At 48.5% G+C, this 21,451-nt stretch overlaps 1 non-coding gene across 1 annotated transcript; it reads left to right on the top strand.

Moving 5' to 3' along the window:
- The first annotated feature begins 16,997 nt into the window (after nt 1–16,997).
- Nucleotides 16,998–17,189, top strand: LOC115332889. The gene has a single exon (XR_005715710.1). It is a non-coding gene; the product is annotated as a U2 spliceosomal RNA (small nuclear RNA).
- The last annotated feature ends 4,262 nt before the right edge of the window (nt 17,190–21,451 follow it).

Here is a 21,451-nt window from a genome sequence, read left to right as displayed (position 1 = left end):
CGGGGCACAGTTTTGATGTAAAAAATACTAACAATCGACGAAGCGACGTTAAGTGCCGGATCTATTCTCAGAGAATGCGAGCTTGACCCACTTCGGCTTTTGTGCTAAGCTGGGATCGTGCATGCTGCATTGTTCATGCAGGCCGTCGTGGAAACAAAAGAGCCCCTCCTCCCCCTCGCCGGAGAACACGAACTCCAGTCGAACGCTGACGCCGCGTTCGGTTATGTCGGCCGAGCGCTGCGTCATTGTATTTGTTGTCCCCATCCGTGTAGTTGATAAGTTAACCGCTTGGGGCGTAACGGTCTGTCCTCCTCCCCAATTGCCGGTTTCCCGGCAAAATAAGTTGCCGACGATTGACCACGCGAATTCGCCATAAGCAAGCACTTTTATTGTTGACGCAAAATATTTCCCTGCGGACTATGTACCGGGTCCGGGCTATAGTCCGGAAAATGCGGTAGTTCCTTCGAACTCTAGGGTTCTTGGACGATGGCCCTTAGCCTATGCCCATCCTCACATGGCCTTGGGTCACTTTACATGGACGGCAGAAGCAGTCAAATGCTCGGAGTAGCCAAGCATGCTTATCGCAAAACAAAACAAAAATTCAGAGACAAAACCGAGAGGCTAGGCTCTGAAATGCTGCAGAAAGGAGAGTTCGGTTTCGGGCGCTTCTCTGGTATCGCCGGAGGAAAGGGGTCGCTGTGCCTCCCGCCGCAAATCGCCCATTATGCGCTTAGCTTGGCTTATCTGGCCCCGAGATGCAGCAACAAAAGGAGTCTCCCCGCCGTCAAGTCAACTGTGGGAGAGGAGGAAATGGGAAGTGTGGCGAGGGGAACTTTTTCTGGTTGAAAAATATTCTGCAGGTTGGTCTTTGAGCGCCGCGTGGTGGGAAGTCTTGAAACTAGCGCGAATGTCTCGGAATCTTGGCCTTGTCACTCGCCGCAAAGGACGATTTCGAAGAGGCGGTACTCTAGGTCACTTGAGATAAAAAAAAAAAAAAAAAAACCCAAGCTATAGAAACGAGCGTCGTAAAAAAGGGGACCGACATTTTTTTTCCTACCTCCGAACAGAAACGAGCGCCACCCACTGCATCACACAGAGTGGAGGCCGGACTCGGCCACCGCGCGTATTATCACTGACGTCCGATGCTATGCACTCTGAGCTGACTGACCGCAGACATACCAAGCGCGCGCGAGGGAGGGAGAAACTTCCTCCGCCGGGAGAACACGACACATTTTGGGGATCTATTTCACGTAGCGAATAACGCGGGCCTTTTCACACTTCGATACTGGCGCCATCTAGAAATTCTACGAAAATAATCCCTGGAGAAGGGGATTATTTTCCCTTCTTCCCCTTCTCCAGGGCTTATTTTCGTAATTCTTGTCCAGCTCGCTTGCACCTTTGCATTTAATTGCATTATAATCTAGAAGTTGCTCGTTCAACCACGTTACGATCCGCGCGCCATCTCGTGGCTGAAACAGACGAATAAATACTTAAAAACCGGCACGTAGCCAAGATTTTGTTTCGAGAGGGGGGGGGGGGGGGGGGGGGAGGGTCATGGGCCACCTTCCCTGGCTACGTGCCTGCTGTAAAAGTGTAATTGCTTTAGTCAGTGCATTTTTCTTCATCAGTGAACGATGTCTAACTTCGCTATATTTTAGGCCCAAACTACTGCTTGAGCAGTTTGGGGAGCCGAAAACTGTAGCGACCGTCCGTGCAGAGGTGAAACGCGCGCAAAAGGGCACGGTCCAAACGAGGAGAATGTCCACTGCTTCTTGCGAACGACAGGAGATTCGTCCTACTTCACGGAAAGGAACCATCCGCTGAAGGCGTGCATCGGCACCGGAGCCAGAGTATCGATCATCGATCCCAAGGCACTACACAGTGACGCTTGCGTATTGCTCTGGTGTCGAGGAGAAGAATTTGTCAACGTATTGGACATCAAGCTGACGCCTGACAGCTGCACGTCTCTGACGATCAGCGTTGGATCAACGACGTTCAATGTACGGGAAACACTCATTCTTCCACTCCCCAAGTCAATTGACCTATACTTCTCGGATCAGATTGGCGCCAAATCGCTAACGTGAAAGACACGTTTCACGTTTCGAACGACATAACCATTGTTCAACTACCTAAACGGCACGATTGGCACGCCGAGATTTCCAAAACGACAATTTCCGGAGAAGCTCAGGCTAGTGTCCAACTTTCAAGAGAAACTGCCCCAAGCCGAACGCCTGGCCATGTTCGTGAAGTTCGAGCCGGCACAGAATGGCATCGAAGCAGCCCTAATGCAACGAATCCACACGGCTGTGGACAGCATTACCGAAGACGCTTCGCCGGAAGAACGCGAAAGGCTCTCTGGGATACTCACGAAACACCACGCTGCGTTCACGACGGTGGAGGAACAACTGGGCACCTACGCCGAGCATTGCATCGAGCTACGCGACGAGACCCCTGTGGTGTCGCGGCCATACCGGTGCTCCCCAGCCGAATTCATCAAACGTCAGGTGGAAGACTACCGGGAGCCTGGAATTGCTCGCGAAAGCCAAAGCGAATATGCGGCACCGACGCTTGTGGTCAACCAGCCGAATCATCCTCAACTCCCAGACGGATGGTTCACGACATCACAATCAACCCGCCGTAGGCCACCCATTCTTTGAGTGGACGATGCACTCGACAATGTAATGAGAGACGGCAATCGGCGACTCCGTTTACTGCACCATCGGTGCGAGGTCAAGCGCGACCAACCCGTTCTTCGAGGGCCCGTTCAAGATCAAGTCCTTTCCAACCCCAAGCGCGGAGGTCATCAAAAGGCTGCAGTCCATAAAGGGACATCAAAACGAAAGAAAGGCAAACGTAAAGGAACTCCGCCGATACGATTCACGCTTTCCGGTAGCGCAGATGAAAGCGATGAACGTTTAAGACGAGGACGCATCCGATGCTCTACGGCAGTGGTCGGCAACCTTTTGGCAAAGCGGGCCGAGTCGCCGCGATGCCTAGGCGGATCGGGCCGGACGGCAAAAAGCGGGGGAGGAGGGGGGGGGGGGGGGGGGGCGGGAGTTAAAATTAAAAAAAGCACTTGCACGAACTTACATTGACGTACATAAATCGAAAATGATCAGTTTCTTTATTTCACGACAAACAACATGAGATACGACATTTCCACGAAGACTATAGAGACTCCTTTCAGTGATACCTTTGGTGTTGAACTGGGCTCACCAAACTACGAACATTCACATTCAAGCTGCGCTAACTGCGAGCCGCAAAACATTTTGGAGGTTCTCGTCAGTCATTCGTGAGCGGAAGTTGGATTTTATGCACTTCATTCGTGAAAAAGTCTGCTCGCAGACAGGCAGCGAATTAGTCAGAGAGAGAAATAACTTTATTGAGAACTTTTTTTTTTTTTTAGCTGACTGCGTAGGGGGGAGGGGGGTTACTGGGAGGCTGAGGGCCGCATGATACTACTTCGCGGGCCGCATCCGGCCCGCGGGCCGCTGGTTGCCGACCACTGCTCTACGGCAAAGCGCGATAAGGGAAGCAACGGAGCAGTCGTCGACGTCGAGGATGATGCTGCAGGTCAGCGACAGTCAAGGACGCGCAGCGCACAGCGACCCCGGAAGTGTATTTTACATGGGGGTGCTAGCGATCGAAGAAAACAAGGGGGGGGGGGAAGGGGGGGAGTAAAAAAAAAATGAAAAAAAAAAAACAACATTATTAATATTTTAGTTTATAGAAGGTTTATTATCACTACCTATACCGCGTGCCCATACATTCAGACGAGTACGCCTGTATCGTTTCATGACCCTTTTAATTACTGATTTTTTTTTTCAATTCATTTATTTACTCACATCTTACATATGGAGACTTGAACAATAAAGCAAAACATACAACTAAGTAATCTTGGTGGTTAAAGTATTTAGGGCTCAAACCGCCTCGTCCACCCTTTTCTAATAACCGAACTCTCGTGTCCCAAACTAACAGACTTTTGCATACAAATAATACAAGAAATAATTAAGACTAAATGTGATTGTAATATAGCAAACTCTATCATTTTGGGCACGTTCACGGGCATCTCTTATGAAGATCAAGGAGGTATTTTCAAACTCCTCTCCTACACGCTCTGTTTTAAGGGTAAAATGTTTCCATTAGTTTGGGAAATGGTCTTGTTTCTTGTAAGTTCAGTGTTTTAGAACTTCGCAGCCATTTAGACGTTTTACTCTAAGCCAGGGGTCTCCAAACTTCTTGGCTAAGGGGCCGGATGGAGGCTCTGTCTCGAGGGCCGGAAATATAAATGGGCAGATGTAAATGAGGAAAATCTAAATAAATAATCCTAGATATCTAAGCATTTAAATACACAATATTTAAAGTTAGAGTAAACATGGAACAAAAAGATTCTAAGGTGGATGAATGCATTCACTTTGTTATGAAATTTAATCATATAGCTGCTTATGACATCCAACAATAATTGGAGCCCAGAAAACATAGCAGCATAAACCGGAGCGCATAGGAACTTTGGCACGTTCACTGGGCGGAAGACTAGTGAGGAAGATAGAAGTTATGCTGACAATATTTAATAGCTACGACACAGTACAGACGTAAATTCATTTTAACGTACTTAGTTACCCAGATATGGAACAGGGGACTAGGAGTGTGGTTTCTGCTAATGACAATGTCCAATTACTAATATGACCAGAGGACACGCCTTACGGTAGGCAGTTTTCTCTCCTTTTTTTTCTGGTAACTTCGTTTATGCGGTTGGTGCGCGCCGCGGCGCCGTTTTACGCGCGCTTATTTTTTCGCCAGTAGCAGCGGCTACTGGGCGCGCTGGAAGCGGGCCGTGGGCCGGGCTCCATTGGGAGGACTGCAGCCAGCCACGGGCCGGTCGGAAGACCTCCGCGGGCCGGGGTTTGGAGACCCCTGCTCTAAGCCATGAGTGGCCAGGCTGACCCGGCCTAAGAGCCGCAAACAAAACGACTAAACTTCCAAGAGCCGCCAGAAAGAGAAAAGGCAGAAAAAAAAAGAGGGTGGGGGGGTCCAATCTTTTTTTAGACCAATAAATGAAACTTGAACTACTTTCGACCTATCCAAGTCAAAAGCAGTCCAATTGTGCGTAAGTATGGTAGCAGTAGCACAGGACCAAACCGCAACCTGTCTCGATTTAAAACTCGTTCCTTTCCACTTCTTGGGGAAGTGCTCATGTGACCAGGAGGGAGGCGGGAAAGGAGAGGGGGGGGGGGCGTGTTAGGAATACTATACTTCGTTTCAGCTTCGGTCCGAGCGCGGCCGATGTTATGAGCAGAAGGGCCAACCAAACAGCGAAAGAGGCACAACGTCATGGCGTGCTCTCTGCAGTTGATAGGACCAGCCGGCATTCGCCGTCTCTCCGTGCGTGCTCCTCCGCCGGCTAGTCCTATCAGGCGCAGAGAGCACGCCATGACGTTGTGCCTCTTTCGCTGTTTGATTGGCCCTTCGGCTCATAACATCGGCCGCGCTCGGACCGAAGCTGAAACGAAGTACTTTGTTTCAGCTTCGGTCCGAGCGCGGCCGATGTTATGAGCCGAAGGGCCAATCAAAGAGCGAAAGAGGCACAACGTCATGGCGTGCTCTCTGCAGTTGATAGGACCAGCCGCTATTCGCCGTCCCTCTGTGCGTGCTCCCTCGCCGGCTAGTCCTATCAGGCGCGGAGAGCACGCCATGGCGTTGCGTTTTCTGCGCTGTCTGATTAACCTTTCGGCTCATAACATCGGCCGCGCTCGGACGTAAGGTGAAACGAAGTACAGAAAAACCGCTTCCCCGTCGAAGAAAAAAAAATAAGGGGGGGTGGGGGTGTGGGGGTCGGCACGACGTCAGAAAGCCAGGGCCCTGAGGCTCCACTGAGTTTTGTTCCACCTCTAGGTCTGAGCAGTTCTAAACTAAAACCGACTAGCACTTTTTTTTTTTTTTTTTTTTCAAATTTCAGGGGATTAGCATTGCAGCCCCCTTAGCCCGTACGGGGTAGAGGGAGGCCTTGAGCCAAATGCACGGGGGCTCAGCACACTGCCCAGCACCCCCTGGAAAATGACAGCGGGTGCTCAAGCCCCCGTTGCCCCCCGGTTCTGGGGTCCCTGGCAGCGCAGACCTCCGGCCTTGCGGATTACGCTCTGGTGTGATTTGAGGATTTGACATGAGGAGCGTGGTAGCTTGGCCCAGCTTGCTTGTCTGGCCTCGGCGGGAGATGTACTGCATATCCCCGAACACGTGACGCATCGCGATCGCGATTCAGAGACTGTAATGACTCCAATCCATAGGCGGTAAGTTCTCAATTTCTCAAGGGGGGGGGGGGGGGGGGGGGGGAAGGAAAGCCCGACGAGACCGCCCTAATCTCCCCCCCCCCCCCTCGCACATTAATATATATATATATATATTTCAAATACTCAGATAATAGAACTGTACTGGTCAAATGAAAATAAAAAATAAAAAGGCGCAGAAGAGCAAATAAACTTTGACACATTAAAAAAACAAAAAAAAACGATTAGTTGTTTTTCTGCGCTTTCTAACATTCATTTGACCAGTACGGTTCTAAAATCTGCATATTTGGAACATTACTCGTCAGAGACCCGAAAATGACGACGAAGCATCCTTGTGAAATCGTGTTGGCGGTAACGCGTTACAACTTACAAGTAATGGCGTTACCGATAACGCGTTACTTTTTTAGGGAAACGTGTAACGTACTCGTTACTTTTTCAAAACAGTAACGGGTAACATACTTACGTTACTTATTTCGAGTGACGGTTAGCGGAGTTACGTCACTCGATCGTTACTTTTTCTTCCCGGGACTTAAAGGGGTAGTGAAACGAAATTTTAGCGCCGATCTTGTTGCATAAATATGGGCTAGGGACAGGCACCACCTCGGAAATATAAATATTGCGCTGTAAAACACAGGAGAACTAATTTTAAACATAATTAAACGATTTCAAATTCTCATCTGGTGGATGGGGGGAAGTTCTCGTGACATCACTTGTGCCAAAATAGCAGCGCCGTTCTGCGGCAATACGGCGTGCCGGCAGAATTCGCCTAGGCCTGAACGCGTTCGCAAAGTCTTGGCGGAGAAAGCCAAAGCGTAGTTGGCCACAGTGAGCTCGTTCTCGTTGCGGCTCTTTGCACGACACGGCCCGAGCATGCTTCTGGCACGGCCGTTATTAGTTGCTGCGAGTCGCGAGCTGCAAGCCGACGTTAAAAAGGATATGTTTGAACTACGAGGGTGTCAGCAAGAGCCACGCAAATGCCAAATACCTGTTCACACTCGGAGCGGACACGCGCGTTTGATCGAAGTGGTGGATTCGCTCTGTTAGACCGCGTTTCGGTAAGCGCTTCTGGACCGATCTTTTACGATTGCAACTCGATACTGACATGACACTCGGCAAAGAAAGGTTAGACCGACATCGCGTAGCTCCCACGAACTGCTATAGCTCGACACTGACGTAGCGTCGAGTCAGAATAAAAATGGCATACTAATAACAGAGTGTACATACCGAGTTGCCAAGGTAATCCGTATGGCGTTTATTTGAGCTCTATATCACACAAAACAAGGAGATATAATCAATGAGAGTCCCTTTTCGACGACAGCGTTCGTCACCGCTGTCTCGGAAAACAAGGAGATCGAGATGACAAGGGGGAAATATTGACCTCTGAAATTTAGTTCAGGGATCAAACTACTCATCCGGTAAGGGTCCACAAGGGTCGCGCGGGCATATTACATTCAGCAGGCCAGCCGGTCATGGACAGACGGTCTTGGCCAAGGACCGCCGGAGCAACGGTGCGCCGAGTCGATGTTGCTGCTAGGCCTACTATATTCTGCCGAGCTCGCTCGGTCGGCAGAATCTTGGCTGTTGTAGCTCTTCTCGTGTGTTTGTGGATCCTGCGTTCTTGATCGTGGTCTGTTTTAAGTACTCCTTCCTTTTTTCTTGCTGGTTGAAGTCGGGACGCGCGAGAAGAGCACGAAGAAAAATAAATGTCCGTTAGTGGCCGATACCAAGTAACTGAGCGACGCTGTCGGCCTTGTTGATTTGATCGTAAAAAGTGCGTAAGACAGCTTCGGAGCTGTCGTAGGATTCTGTCATAACCTGCGCAAAGGTTACGACAATTTCGTTTCGAGAGCACGGGTTTTCTCTCAAATTTGTCGTACGCACTTTTTTCTTCGTTAATTCGCTTTGAGAATCCGGCCTCAGAGCTGGTTTTGTGAGTGCTGCCGTGGTTGCCGACTTGCCGTGGTCCCGTGGTGCAGCGTGCGTGCAGCCCTTGCACATATAAAAAAGGCCACGTTGTCACAGTCGTAAATCGTCGACGCGCCACCAAGTGGCAACGCTCGTAACCATAACATTCACGCCGTAGCCTTTCCCGACCGGCACAAGTGACGTCACGAATGCGCCCAATATCCCAAGACGCATCGCGCTCTCCGATGGCCGATTTTTGAGCGCGCGCCCAATCGGGCCCATCAGGGTGAAAAATATAGCCATCCGTTCAAAATACAAACGCTCGATTATGATTTATGATTATCATTGACCATATTGAACCTATTTCTGACCATAATAGGTGTATTTCAAGTTTCGCTTCAGTATCCCTTTAAAGGACCCATGAAACGAATTTTGGGCTGGAGTAAATCAATTTATATTGGGATTTTACTAATAGCACATCGGTCAGTGGGCAAAAAGAACAAAGGTAGAAAGTCAGAAGCCTGACTTTCGCTACGAAAATTTGCAAAACATAGCGGACTATTTCGTACCTCCTTCCCTTCGTAAACTCTCCGCCTTTTCACTGTGATACATCCGCGGACCCCGCAGCGCGTCACCGGGCTACTAGCCACCATAACCGGGCCCCCGCAGCGCGTCACCAGGGCCCAAGCGCACGTCACACGACACCGGACCTCACTTAATCCCTTTACCCCTAAGCTGACATTGCAGTGGAAGCTACGCGCTTGCCGGACCAATCGGCCGCCTCCCTTTCATCACCTGACCTCATTCTCTGCGGGTCGGTATGCGCGAGAGAGCATGATCACGCGGAAAATGTGTGGCTGGCCCAACGAGCACGTAGCTTCCACAGCACTGTCAGCTTCGGGGTGAACGGGGTGGGGAAAGCAACTACTCGGAATATTGAGCGACGGGCTAATCTTCTAGGAAGACAATGGCTGTGTCCGGCTACACAAGCGAGATTCCGAGCAAGAGGGTACTCCCCCCTTTCCGACTTCTTGAACTGTTTGGTACAATGCGCGATTTATGAGTTGAGGAGGAAAGCTAAACAGGAAAAGGTTGAAAAAGCGTCTCATGACTCCTTTAAGGGGCCGTGCAACGATTTCCGGACTTCGGTCAAAGATTTCTGGAAGTTGCCCTTTGACAGTAAAGAACAGAAAACCGATTTCGCCTGCGTGTCCTAGTTGTTGCGTAAAAAAAAGATAAAGATTGGCATTTCAGGCACCCCTCAACTCACTCCCAGCCTTCAGGGTCACACCTGGTCCCCCTCCTAGTGACGTCATTCGGAGTGCCGTGTAGGTTCCCGTGTGCTATCTCGGAGGACGCTTCATCTCCCTCTCTCTGCTGTCATTAGCGGGCGTTATGCTGCAGCTTAGAGCCGAGCGAGGTCACGTAATCTTTTCGCCGTAGTTTTTTTCGGCTTCCACTTGGGGCTGCAGGTGGGGGAAAAAGCTCGACCTTTGCTTTGCGATTATGCAGCGGAATCGCGACATTTTTAAAGGGATACTTCAACAAAATTTGAAATATTCCCGTCGTGTTCAAAAATACGTTGAATATGATCCACAATATCCGTAAATGACAGTCGCGCGTTTGTATTTTGAGTCTGGCAACTCTCCTACGTCACGCCGCGGTGGTGGCGCGCCGGACGCACTTCCGGTCTGGGGCGGTGGGCAGAAGTCGCCGTGCGAGACATGCATTCTTGTGTTCTTCTCGGAGGAACCAGACAAAAAACCTGCGTTCTCGTCAAAATGCTGCGACGGGGGCTGTGCCAAAAGAGTCTGGAAAGGTTTGAGATCAGCTTTCATGTGTTTCTGGCCGCTCCGTTCGTCCGAGTACGTGGATAGTAGCCGTGAAAAGGGTAAACCAGACGCTGTCAAACTACGATTGCTTGTGCGGGCAACACTTTGTGGTCGCCAGATGTATTTCTTTTGTTCCAACATGAACGAGAGAAAACCGCCAAGTTGTCTGGGCCACCCGCGGGTTCGGTGCGTCTTCAAATTCACACGGCCGCCTGATCGTTCGAACTTTCGTCTGCTCTTTCCAACTTGTTTGCTTTTTGTCGTCTGCTCGTTCAAACAAAAGCGGCCCGTTGACCAAACTTTGACCCGGTGATTGCAATAAGAAATAATTGCAGGCCTCAAACGACTTAAAGGTGTAAACAGTACATACAAGATGTTGATCATTGGTACCAGTGGCCATCACCGGCTTGTTGCGCTTGGTCTGTTTCCGCTTCCGAATTTCAGTATCGACGTCGATCATCGCCGCTACCTTCTACACTTTTGCAGCACGAGCGACGTCGCGACCGAAAATATCTAAAAGATTCTCATTGTGGTTTTGGCGTCCATTCTGTGGCGTTCACGCGAATGAATCGCCGCACGTCAGATTATTTACGCAAAGTTTAGCGGTGTAACGAGCCTTGATAGTTTCGCTCAGGCGATTAAAGTGTAAAGACATTGCTATGGGGACGTAGATTCGACAATTCCAACGCGAAAAAGAATATGCAGACTCACACAGACGCCGACAACGTGACATTCCAAAGGTTTGTGGACGCGGGACGGGGTGCTTCTTGCCCGTACTCCATTTCGCATGCGTTCGAACTGTCGTCTGCTCTTTCAAACTTGTCTGCTTTTTGTCGTCAGCGCGTTCAAACAACAGCGGCCGTAAACCAAACGTTGACCCGGTAATTGCGATAAGAACTAAGTGCAGGCCTCAAAACACTTTTGAAGGTTGGTTGGGGTAAGTAGGCTAAGTGTAAACAGTAGATACAAGATGTTGATCATTGTTACCAGTGGCCATCACCGATTTGTAATGCCCGATTCTACTTGCGGTTTTCAGTATCGACGTCCACCATCTCAGCTAGGGTACACGCGTTTGCAGCCCGAGGGACGTCGCGACTGAAAATAGCGAGCAGAATCTCATCGTGGGAGTCAGGCTTTAACGCCCATTCCGCGGCGTCCACGTGAAATGTACCGCCGCAAGTCACATTATTCACGCAAAGTTTTGCCTCGTTAATTTTGCTGAAGCCGCTGAAGTAGTCAGGCAGTGTTAGGAGGACTAGGAGGACGTAGCATCAACAATTCCAACGCGAAAAAGAGCACGGGGACTCCCACCGACCCCGAAAACAACGCAATGCAATGGTTTGTTTATGGGCGACGGCGGGCTTCTTGCCCACCGCGCATGCGCGGCGCCGGTGGCGTCCGCTAGGGGCGCTCCGGTTTGTTTGTAAACATGAGTTGGTGTAACGGCCCACTCTGTCAAGCGCTCGGAGAAGGCCCAGCGGAGACCACGTGCCATCCAACGCAATCGTGACGTAGGTCGTCTCAAGACGAGCAAAGCTACGGCGAGGCTGACGTCGAGAGGATGGCCTAGTCGTTCCAGCCACCGAAGCGGCTGCTTTTCTACGAATTTTGAGTGACGGGTTAATCTTCTGTAATCTTGTAGGGGGACAATAGCGACTTCTGCGACACACAAAAGGCATTCTCGGGAAGAGGGGAGTTCCTCCTGCCCCTCTTCTCTCGTCGTGACCGGAGACGAGACAACCTCCGTCACTAGCTGTCAAGGTTGCTAGACGGGCATTACAAGCGAGGCGTTAGCGACATCCACCAGGTGCTATTTGCTAATCGTTTAATTCGTTTTAAAATTTCTTTTCGTGACTTTTTTAACAAGATATTGGCATGTTCGATGTGATGCTGCTTTTTTTGAACACATATGGACCAAAAAATGAGCGCCGAAATTTCGTTGTAGTATCCCTTTAAGGGGTATTCACACGAGGCACGCGCGGCACGCGCGCATCACGAGATGAAAACGCGAGGCTTTTGCACATCGCAAAGCCTGACGTTTTCGTCGTGGGATGCGCGTGCCGGGGAGAAATCCCCGGGATTTCTCCCTCGTGTGAATACCCCTTTAATGACGGAGATGTTTTCTCTATCCTCCGGGACACGATCAACAACGTAAAAATGACGAGATGCGAATTCTTTTAATCATAAAATTGTTGCACCGCCCCTTTAAGAAAATGTTACAGTTGAATTTTTTTTCTGCTTTTAGGCGCCAAGTATTGTTGAGTTTTTTTTTGTTTTTCTTTGGGTTCTTTCTGGTAAATATTTAGGTGAAACGGTAAAAATGACAAATTCATTATGTTCAGTTTGAGCATGCACATTATTTTTCTTGAATATGGCACTTATGTCCACCTGTAACATCAAACCAGTAAAACGTGTTTATTCATAATTTTAAAAAAGTCACGGAAATAGAACGTGCGTTACTTTTTATCGGTGACGGTAACGCGTTCTTTTTATTTTCAGATAACGTAGGTCCGTAACGCGTTCCTTTTATGTGCAACTAACGAGTAAGGGGGTGTCCAAACAGGACACTACAAAACGCACGACTCCGGCAAATCGTGAAAATTGAAGCGGACGCGCCCGCTTCAACTTTCACGATTTGTCGGAGTCGTGCGTTTTGTAGTGTCCTGTTTGGACACTCCTTAACGTATTTCGTTATTTTTTTTCGGTAAGGCCTACAACACTGCCTGCGATATATACCGGGTGATTTTTTTTTAATTCAAACAGATTTTGTTGCAAAAAATCCGTAAAACAGGCACTAATACGGTTTGTGCAGGTAAGCTATACGGCTAGGGGCCATTATGTGGGTTGTCAATCTTGGGGGTTGTCAACTTGGGATCAAGTGTGACTTACCGAAAAATAGAACTTGATTTAATTCCATTATTCCAGAGAAGGCGGTCTATGCCGCTAAAATTTGACTACAGCATTTTTCATAGTTATCTCGGCATTGACAATTCTAAGTACATGCTGCCTGCGCACTACTCATCAGGAAGGCGTGATCACTCTAAAAAAGTGCGAGAGTATAAATGTAGAACGGATGTGTTTAAACACTCCTTCTTTCCATGCACAACGAGCACCTCGAAATCGCTGTCAGAGGAAATAATTGCTACAACTTCTGCTACTTCTTTCTTTAACCATGTGCTAAGTGATACCCCTCCCTCGCAAGGCGATGTGACGTATTCTGAATAAACAAATAAATAGATAAATAGAAAAGTTATTTCCTTCTCCCAAACCAACGACGCATTTCCAATTAACGAATCGTCAGCGTCTAGCCACCGCTGGCGGGCTGTATATTTCTGTGTACATACCCGCACACTGTTTTTTTTTTTTTTTTTTGTCACGCTTAATTGTTTGCGCACTTACATTCAATTCACTAAATCCTAAATTATTTTTTTTTTTTTTACTAACGTGCACAAGTTTGTTTGGAATCTGCAGCGTACAAAGTCCTCTCGAAACATTTTTCACAAATCCATAGCCCAGCTCGTGGATGTTCCCTTCGGAGAACGGGGCAAACTAGAGCGCACAGGAAGACACCCTAGGCAAACAAAACCGGCCAGCCCTTGTCTAAAAAAAAAAAAAAAAAAGCGTAAGAAAAAAAAAAGTTTTATGCACGGCCATAGCCTCCTCTATACGGAGAAAGCCTGGCGCGTCGCGTGAAAAGACGGTCGCCGTAAATGGGAAAGGAGGGGTGGAGAAACGGGAGCGGAGAGAACCTTTGCTGCTAGCGCCACAAAAGAGCGAGCGGCCAAACGCAGAAACAATCTTTTCTTTTTCTCTCTCTTTTCTTGTCGCTATCGTGGAGAGGAGAAACTCAACGTCCACCCTTTCCCGTTTCTCCCTGCGCCCTTTCGAATCGCCGCGCCCGTTTCTCCCGGAGTACGAAAACGACGGTGACGAAAACACAAAAACAAGTGTGGTTCGGGGAGCGGCCGCTCATGACCCAAGTGCTCGCTGTCTAGGTCTGCCTTTTCTGCTCTGCGCTACCATATTGGTCACCGTTTCTGCGCGCTCCTCCTCTCCTTTTTCCTGCGGCCGCGCGCCCTATTGCTCCGTCGTCGATGTGCCAGGCTTTCTCCGTATAGAGGAGGCTATGGCACGGCACGCGTGGCCCACGCCCAGCCACAGTTAGCTTTCCGTAAAAAAAAAAAAAACGCAGAAAAAAAAAAGAAAAAAAAGAAAGCACATAAACGAAAGCCTACTTCCTGGGGGAAAGAAAAAGAAAGAAGAAAAACGATCGCCTACAGCAGCCGGGAACAAGTGTTTCGGAAGCAACAACACAACAGCATGGAGATAAGACGCCGGCACCTCCACAGACAGCGAAACGAATCCTCCTTCGCCGACGACAAACAGAAGGAGAGTTTGGGCAAAGGCGGATCCCACCCGCTGCGCACCGTGTCATCTTAAGGTGGACCGCGGGGAACCCCACAGGCCGTCGTGTCAGAGCCAACCCGATGCCCAGCGCTCGATGGGCGCCTAGCCTCTGCTGCGCTCCATCGCACGGTGAAACGAAGTGCAGGGAGGAAACGAGCTGCTTGCACCGCGCCCGCTGTCACCACTGCGATGCGTCGATGGACCGTGAGTCTTGTGCCGCCAGTGTTGCCTTCACGGACTGGAATGATTCAAGGCCACGTCTACTCTTCCTTAATGGGGAGAGGACGTTAAAAAGCTGTCGAAGGTCGAAGCAGCAACGAGGATACCCTCTCGTTTTAAAACGCCCTTTCCCCTACACTTCGCGTTTGCGAGAAGGATTCGTGTTGCCTCGTCGACTCGTGGTTTTTGTTGCTGCAGGCCTGGGGCTCTTGGGCGCCGAAATCTTCAGTTCCGGCTTTTGCGCTGTGCCGCGTGCTACTCGGAGTGCGGACGTCCCGCTTGGGTACGATTTTGATGATTTTGACGCTTCGCGATGGTTGGTCACGGATTGTTTGTTCATCGGTCGATCACGCGCACTTACATTCAATTCGTTAGCAGGTTGAAGTGCCATAGCCGCTGGAACGCATTCGCCGTGTTTTGTCAAGGGTGATGTAACCTCGTTGGTCGGTCGAGTGGGGCTAAGGTGAGTCGATTTCAGAACTTCTTTTCGTGTAGCTGTCGCTAACCAGTACCTAAATTATAGGAGCTTTTTTTTTTTTGTTTGTTTGTTGTTGCTGCGTCTTGGCGTTATTAGCGATGGCTTTGGTATCGTGGTGGTAGGACGTGCTTCAGTTGTGTTTTCTGTGGCCACCATATTCGAAATATAACCACTGGCCATCATATTCGAAACATAACCACTGGCTAGCTGCGGTCGCTGGCTACGTTTCATGTGGCGTGGTGTTTAATTAAATGTCTCGTGCGTTTTATTCCAGCACAGCTAGTTCACTGGTCGCGCACCAGTCAACTAGCTGTGTTTGGAGATTTGCGTTTGTCCTTTGTCCCTCTTGTTCTGCTTCTCTAGGGATTATTTTCGTCATTCTTGTCCAGCTTTGCATTGAATTGCATTGTAATCTTCAAGCGGGAGCGCGCTTTCGTAGCCAGTGCTAAAACCGCGCGGAGCTTTCGATCCTTTTTCTCGCCTTTTTCTGCCGGTCGTTAGGTTGGAGATTAAATTTTGTCCGCTGGATGGAGATTTTTAATTGTCGTAACTGCTCGTTGAAAGGCTTGCGACGTTGAGAATAATTCAGAGTGTCTGTTGCGTGTAAAAGCGTGTTTGGGAACTTTAAACGCCGAGAAAACAAAAAGACAGGCTTTGTTATCGCAGTTCAATGGGGCACTAGCGACATCCAGTGGACGCGAGGCGAACTTTCGCCTTTTAGTTGCTGTGTTGCCATCTCGCGCAAGCCCCTTTCAGCGAGAGCTTCGCCTGCACCACAAAAATTGCGACAAGTTTACTTTTGCAGCCTCCTTCGGCGCCTTTTCTGTCGGACAATCCGACGAGGCCGTTTCGTTCTTCAGAGGTTCTTAACATTCGAAAGTACGTACTTGTTGACGGCTTTGTCAAAGTTTCGAGAATTTTTTTTTTTTTTTGTAGGTGTGTTTGTTTGATCTGAAAAAGTAGGTGAACGGGGTACTAGCGACGTCTAGTAGACGCGCAGTAAAACTGTAGACCTTCAGCGGCGGTGTCGCCATCTCGCGCAAATCCAGCCAAACTACTTCAATTCGGCGATGTCTGCTGCATGATTCTTCTTGGGTGATCGTGATTATGTTAATTTGTCGCGATTTCGTTTTCAAACGTCGTCAATAGTTTTGCGGTGTTCCTTCTTTGGCGAGTGATATCTTTTAAAGACGTTTCTAAGCCGCCTGAAATGTTAGGCAGTGTCGCGTTTGTGCACTACTGTCAGCTGGTTTGTGGAGACGTTGCAGACCGAGTTTGAGGGATGAGTTTGCTTAAAAAATAACTGCTTATTTTCTCGCTGTGGTTTTCATACTTCCGCACCGCCATTGCAAGGCGAAAGCGGTTTAATAACAGTTGTTTGTTGGTATCCGACATTGGCTTACTGTCAGTCAGCAAGCGCGAGCCACCCTAATGTGTGATTGAAGCAGACGAACTTTACCGGAACGACTTAGTGGAGGTCCGGTTTTAGTGTCATCAATTGTTTGGTAAGTGGTATTTTTGTAACGGTTTATAAATTGCGTGGAACTATTTTTCTTTTAAGTGTATATCGTTTACTACGATTTGCAGTACACTGTATGAGTTGACATTTGGAGAGATGGTGACGAGGATTTTAGTACCTCTTCTCAGTGCCTAGTTTACGGCCTAATTTGACTATTTTCGATCTAACTAGGTAATTGCAAGTTTAGTTCACATTGGAGACGGTTATTTAGCTCTAAGAAGCCGCGACCAGCTATCTGGTATGGACTCTGGACGCCGCGGAAGCCATGCTCGTTGGTGTGCATCACTCATGGGGGTCTGTGCTCTTGGAGTTCAAGCCTAGAAAGACTCGAAATTAAAGGACAATTGGGTGTTATCGCTTCTCGGCCTTTTGGCTAAGATCAAAGTGTAGTATCTGTTCTTATCAGCTTAATATCTGATACGGGTCCTATTTGGACCCAAGATATTAATCTTATTTTTGGAACGCGGCGTAGTGCTTGAGGTTTACCTCACCTATGCCACGGGTTGGCCTGGTATTGCACTGCCTCCAGGATCGGCCCACCCCCCTCACGGGGGGAAATATATAAATCGAAAGAAAGAATTAGTCTGTAGTCAGAGTCCCGTCGCGGATAGTTGGGACCGAACCTGTAATCGCTTGCAGAGTGTCCTCTAGAGGATGCTTCTCACTTTTCGCCGAGCGCTCATTCCCCACCTAAATGTAAGGCTAGAGCTGTGAGCCAGATGCCAAAATTTTAGCTCCAACCATTCTATTATTCAAAACTCGTGTTATCTGCAAATTTCGATGGGGGAAGGGCGGCTGCTGCTGCTCTATCGAATACATGAAGCCTTCAGAAGCCAAAAAACGAGCAAAAGTTTCAGAAAATCCAATGATGTAATACAGGTATTTAATTATTTATTTATATATACTGCTGGGCCATGGCAGGGAACAGCATTTACCAAAACGGTACAGTTGATACCTCCATTAAAATATGAACAATACCATATTTACAAAACTGGATAAAAGATGCATTCCGTGTTGTCACGTGACACGACCCGCCAGAGTAACTCGGATTCATTTGGGTAAGATATGGAACACAGCCAGCGTCTGTCTTACCTTTTCTGCGACTTTCGGAAGTGCAGGTCTTTACGAGCGAGCTCGACTTCGCCTTTCAGAGAGGGCAGACGAAATAACTCAAGCGGTACATTGTATTTGTCTAACTAGCAGACGCGCATCAAGGATTGAAGTCAAAGGACTCACTGGCAAGGTGTCCCGAGGCGCCGAGTTTCTTCATTAACTTTAACTGCGCGGTTGGCGCAGTTAACGTCGTCTGCTTTACGTCTGCTAGTGAAAGCGATGGCTGCTTTATGTTTCCTGCGTCTGTCGGAGATTCATTGTTTTTTCACCCTTTTGCCTTTTTTTAGAAGGCCGCATTCTCGCCAGTGAAAAAAAAGGTGAATCTCCAACAGACGCAGGAAAGGTAAAGCAGCCATCGCTTTGACTAGCAGACTTAAAGCAGACGACGTTAACCGTGCCAACCCGGCGATGCCGTTAAAGAGTGAGGAGTCTCGCCACACACGAAAGGAGGGGAAAAGTATTTGGGGGGAACTTGCGGACACTAGCCACCCTCACTCTCGGTTCTTAACAAAGAAACCTCGGCGCCTCGGGACACCTCGCCAGTGAGTCCTTTGACTTCTGTCCTTGATGCACGTCTGCTAGTTAGACAAATACAGCATAGCGCTCGAGTTATTTCGTCTGCCCTCTCTGAAAGGCGAAGTCGAGCTCGCTCGTAAAGACCTGCACTTCCGAAAGTCGCAGGAAAGGTAAGACAGACGCAGACGACGTTGCGAGCAGACAACGTTGCAAAGGAGCAGACGACGCTCAGATAGGGGGTCGCGATCAGCCAATCAGGGCTCGGCGTTCTGACGTCATTGCTACCCCCTGCGCTAGAAGCAGACGAACTTGCCCTCTGCATAGACCCTTCGCAAAACCCCATCAAGCAACATTGACGGTCCCCATTTTTTTTTTCGGCGTAAAGCACGTGAATGGGCCCCAGTTCATGTCGAACGGTAATGCAGCATTTAAGTCCAATAGGCACTGAGCCGAGTTCACAGTGATTGCTGACATAACATCCTTGTCGAACAAATGCTTAAAGTATGAAGGCCTTGAGTAATGAGCATAGTACCTATTGTACTTCGTTTCATCACAATTTGGCAAACTGCTAAAGCTACAGCCCCAATGAGCTAATATGCCTGTTGGAGAGGTACAGGTGACAACACATCATCAGAGTGCTCTCCTTCTGCATTCATTTGTCACATACCTTCACTCGGCCTCTCTGATTAGCTCGAGGGGGCTGTGGCAGTTGCCCTTTGCCAAGTTATGGTGAAACAAAGTATAAGCAGCGCACACTTTTGAAAAAAGTCTATTGAAGAGACTGAAAGGAATGGTAGTCAATATTTTGCAACAAGACTGCTTCTTCGGGCAAGGGACTAACAGAAATACAACTTATCTTGTTCAGGTAATTAGAACAAGTAAATAATCGACTGACTGATACAGTGACTGATACAACACACTCTTGACAAAAAAGTTATGGCTGCAATAAATCCTAGAAAAAGAAAAATGTGTAGTTAATCTTCTATTTCTGAGTTGCATTAAATTTAACAAATTGTTCAAATGAGTGGTGCTATAGTCTGTTGCACCTCAAAGGGGTAGGTCGAGGGAAAGAGGGTTGGAGGAGGAGGAAGTTGACGAAACGCTGGAGAGGTGAGGGGGAAGTCTCTCCAGCACTCAGTCAACTTCCTCCTCCCCGGCCTCCCTTTCCCTCCCCCTGCCTTCTTGAGTTGCAAGGGACTATGTCTCTGTATCTCTAAGGAGTGGGGCTGCATTTTTTTCAAGATTCTAGATGTTAGCATGATGGATTAGACAACCATTTAAAAGGAATCTGATCATACACATGGAGGTTAGTGCGGACTATTGACACTGATCGGCAGGTTCAAGAGTGCTAATTTCTAAGTTAATGTTGGATGCAGTGATTTGTGCGCTGATCAATCAAAAATGTGAAGACTTTCTGACTGTGTTCTGAGTTCCAAGGGGATGAATGAATTTTTTTTATGAACGTTAGTGAACGCACTTTAGATAAAAAAAACCTACACACGACATATGTCTTTTGCTTCGATTCTCAGACATTACAACGTTCAAACAAAGCTAGAAAGATGAAAAAATTTATTATGAAAGTTCTTGTAAAATCGTTGATTAGTACAAAACAGAAAGATCGCAAAAGCTTCCCCGTTAAAAGTTGCTGCGATTGTGCGCTTACCTAGAGTGGAATCAACTTCCCCGAGGCTCTACATATGCGACACATGCATGCGAAAATCTCATGCTAAAAGCACTAAAAGTTCTATCGATCCTCGAACAGATCCGGGAATTTGAGCACCATTACGGCGATACGAGTGATGCTATTTTACGGGGGCTAATATCCACAGCAATCGTGCGCGAAAAAGGTATAAATTCTCATTCCTTCAGATCTTAAAAGTTAGACCTGTGTTGGAGAGCTTGAAGAAGCCCGAAATCGTTGGCAAGCAGCGGCACATCACCATACCTGCTAACTCTTCTGAATCTTTCGTAAAATGTACGAATTTGGACTAATTTTACGATTTTACAAATCTTCAACTTTGACTAAAAAAAAATTTTTTTTTTTTTTTTGTAAAATGTTGCTGGCGGTATTTTGCACCGCCACAAGAGGGCAATAGATACCGTCCATGGCAGCATCGTGGTTTTTACTATTCGTCTATCCAGTGGCCACGGATCCAAAACCAATCCAAAGCCCAAAGCCTTTGTTCATGTGTTCAGCGGTGCTTGTTGGTTCGGCGTGTTCAGACGTGTGTTTTTTGGCCAGTTTCAAGGCGAACAGTGCAGCGTCTGTGTGTTCGTTGCACGTGTAATCATAGTATTTCCCTGGTCGCGGTGGCTTCGCGGCGCAATGGTGAACCCCAAACACCTCAAAATAGGTACTTTCAGGTGTTCATGAAGTCCTACACGTCAGAATTGTCGTGCTTTGTGCCAACCAAAAAGGGAGAGAAGTTTTGGATTCTCTACTCTCTAGCACACACTTGTAATATCAGCGTTTCGCACGGTGGCAATGCTGACATTAAGCTGCACATCGCTTTGCAACCCCCCCCCCCCCTTATGGCCGCGGGAGTTTTACGAATTCGAAAGTCCACAGGCTGGCAGGTGTGCATCACGACTACCGCGCACTGAACAAACGCGCATCCACCAGCTCTGGGATTTGCCATCTTACCAGTGACGTAACGGCTCTTGTGAGCTCACGTGACGAGTAGTCACTTTTGCATACAACATGGCGGCAACTGGGGGGTGCCACTTACGAACTTCCAATTTACCGCTCTAAGCCCCTCTACCTTGTTGCTTGGCCAAAAAAAAGTCAAATTAGGGGGTTTTACGTGCCAAACCTACGACGGGCATCTGGCACGCCCCAGCTGAGGACTGATTATTAATTTCGACCACCTGGGGATCTTTTGACATGCAACCGAAGGCTCGGTTACACGGTGCCTTCTCCGCAATAAGCCTCCGTCATATTTCGGGCACCTGGGTCGGGATTCGAGCCCGCCATCTGGGCTCGCTGCTTGGAATCTTGGATCACGTAGGCCAGGGGTGGCCAGGCTGACCTGGCCGAAGAGCCGCAAACAAAACCACGAAACTTCTAAGAGCCCGGGGGAAGGGGGGGGGGGGGGTGCAGGGGGCAGGGCAGGGGGGTAAGGCAAACTTTTGTCTATACCAATAAACAAAACTCGAACTACTTTCAATCTATCCGAGT

This window comes from Ixodes scapularis, unplaced genomic scaffold (genome assembly GCF_016920785.2).
Source record: "Ixodes scapularis isolate PalLabHiFi unplaced genomic scaffold, ASM1692078v2 PGA_scaffold1__304_contigs__length_218370807, whole genome shotgun sequence".
Taxonomy (NCBI): domain Eukaryota; kingdom Metazoa; phylum Arthropoda; class Arachnida; order Ixodida; family Ixodidae; genus Ixodes; species Ixodes scapularis.
This window is presented reverse-complemented; position numbering and strand designations above follow the sequence as displayed.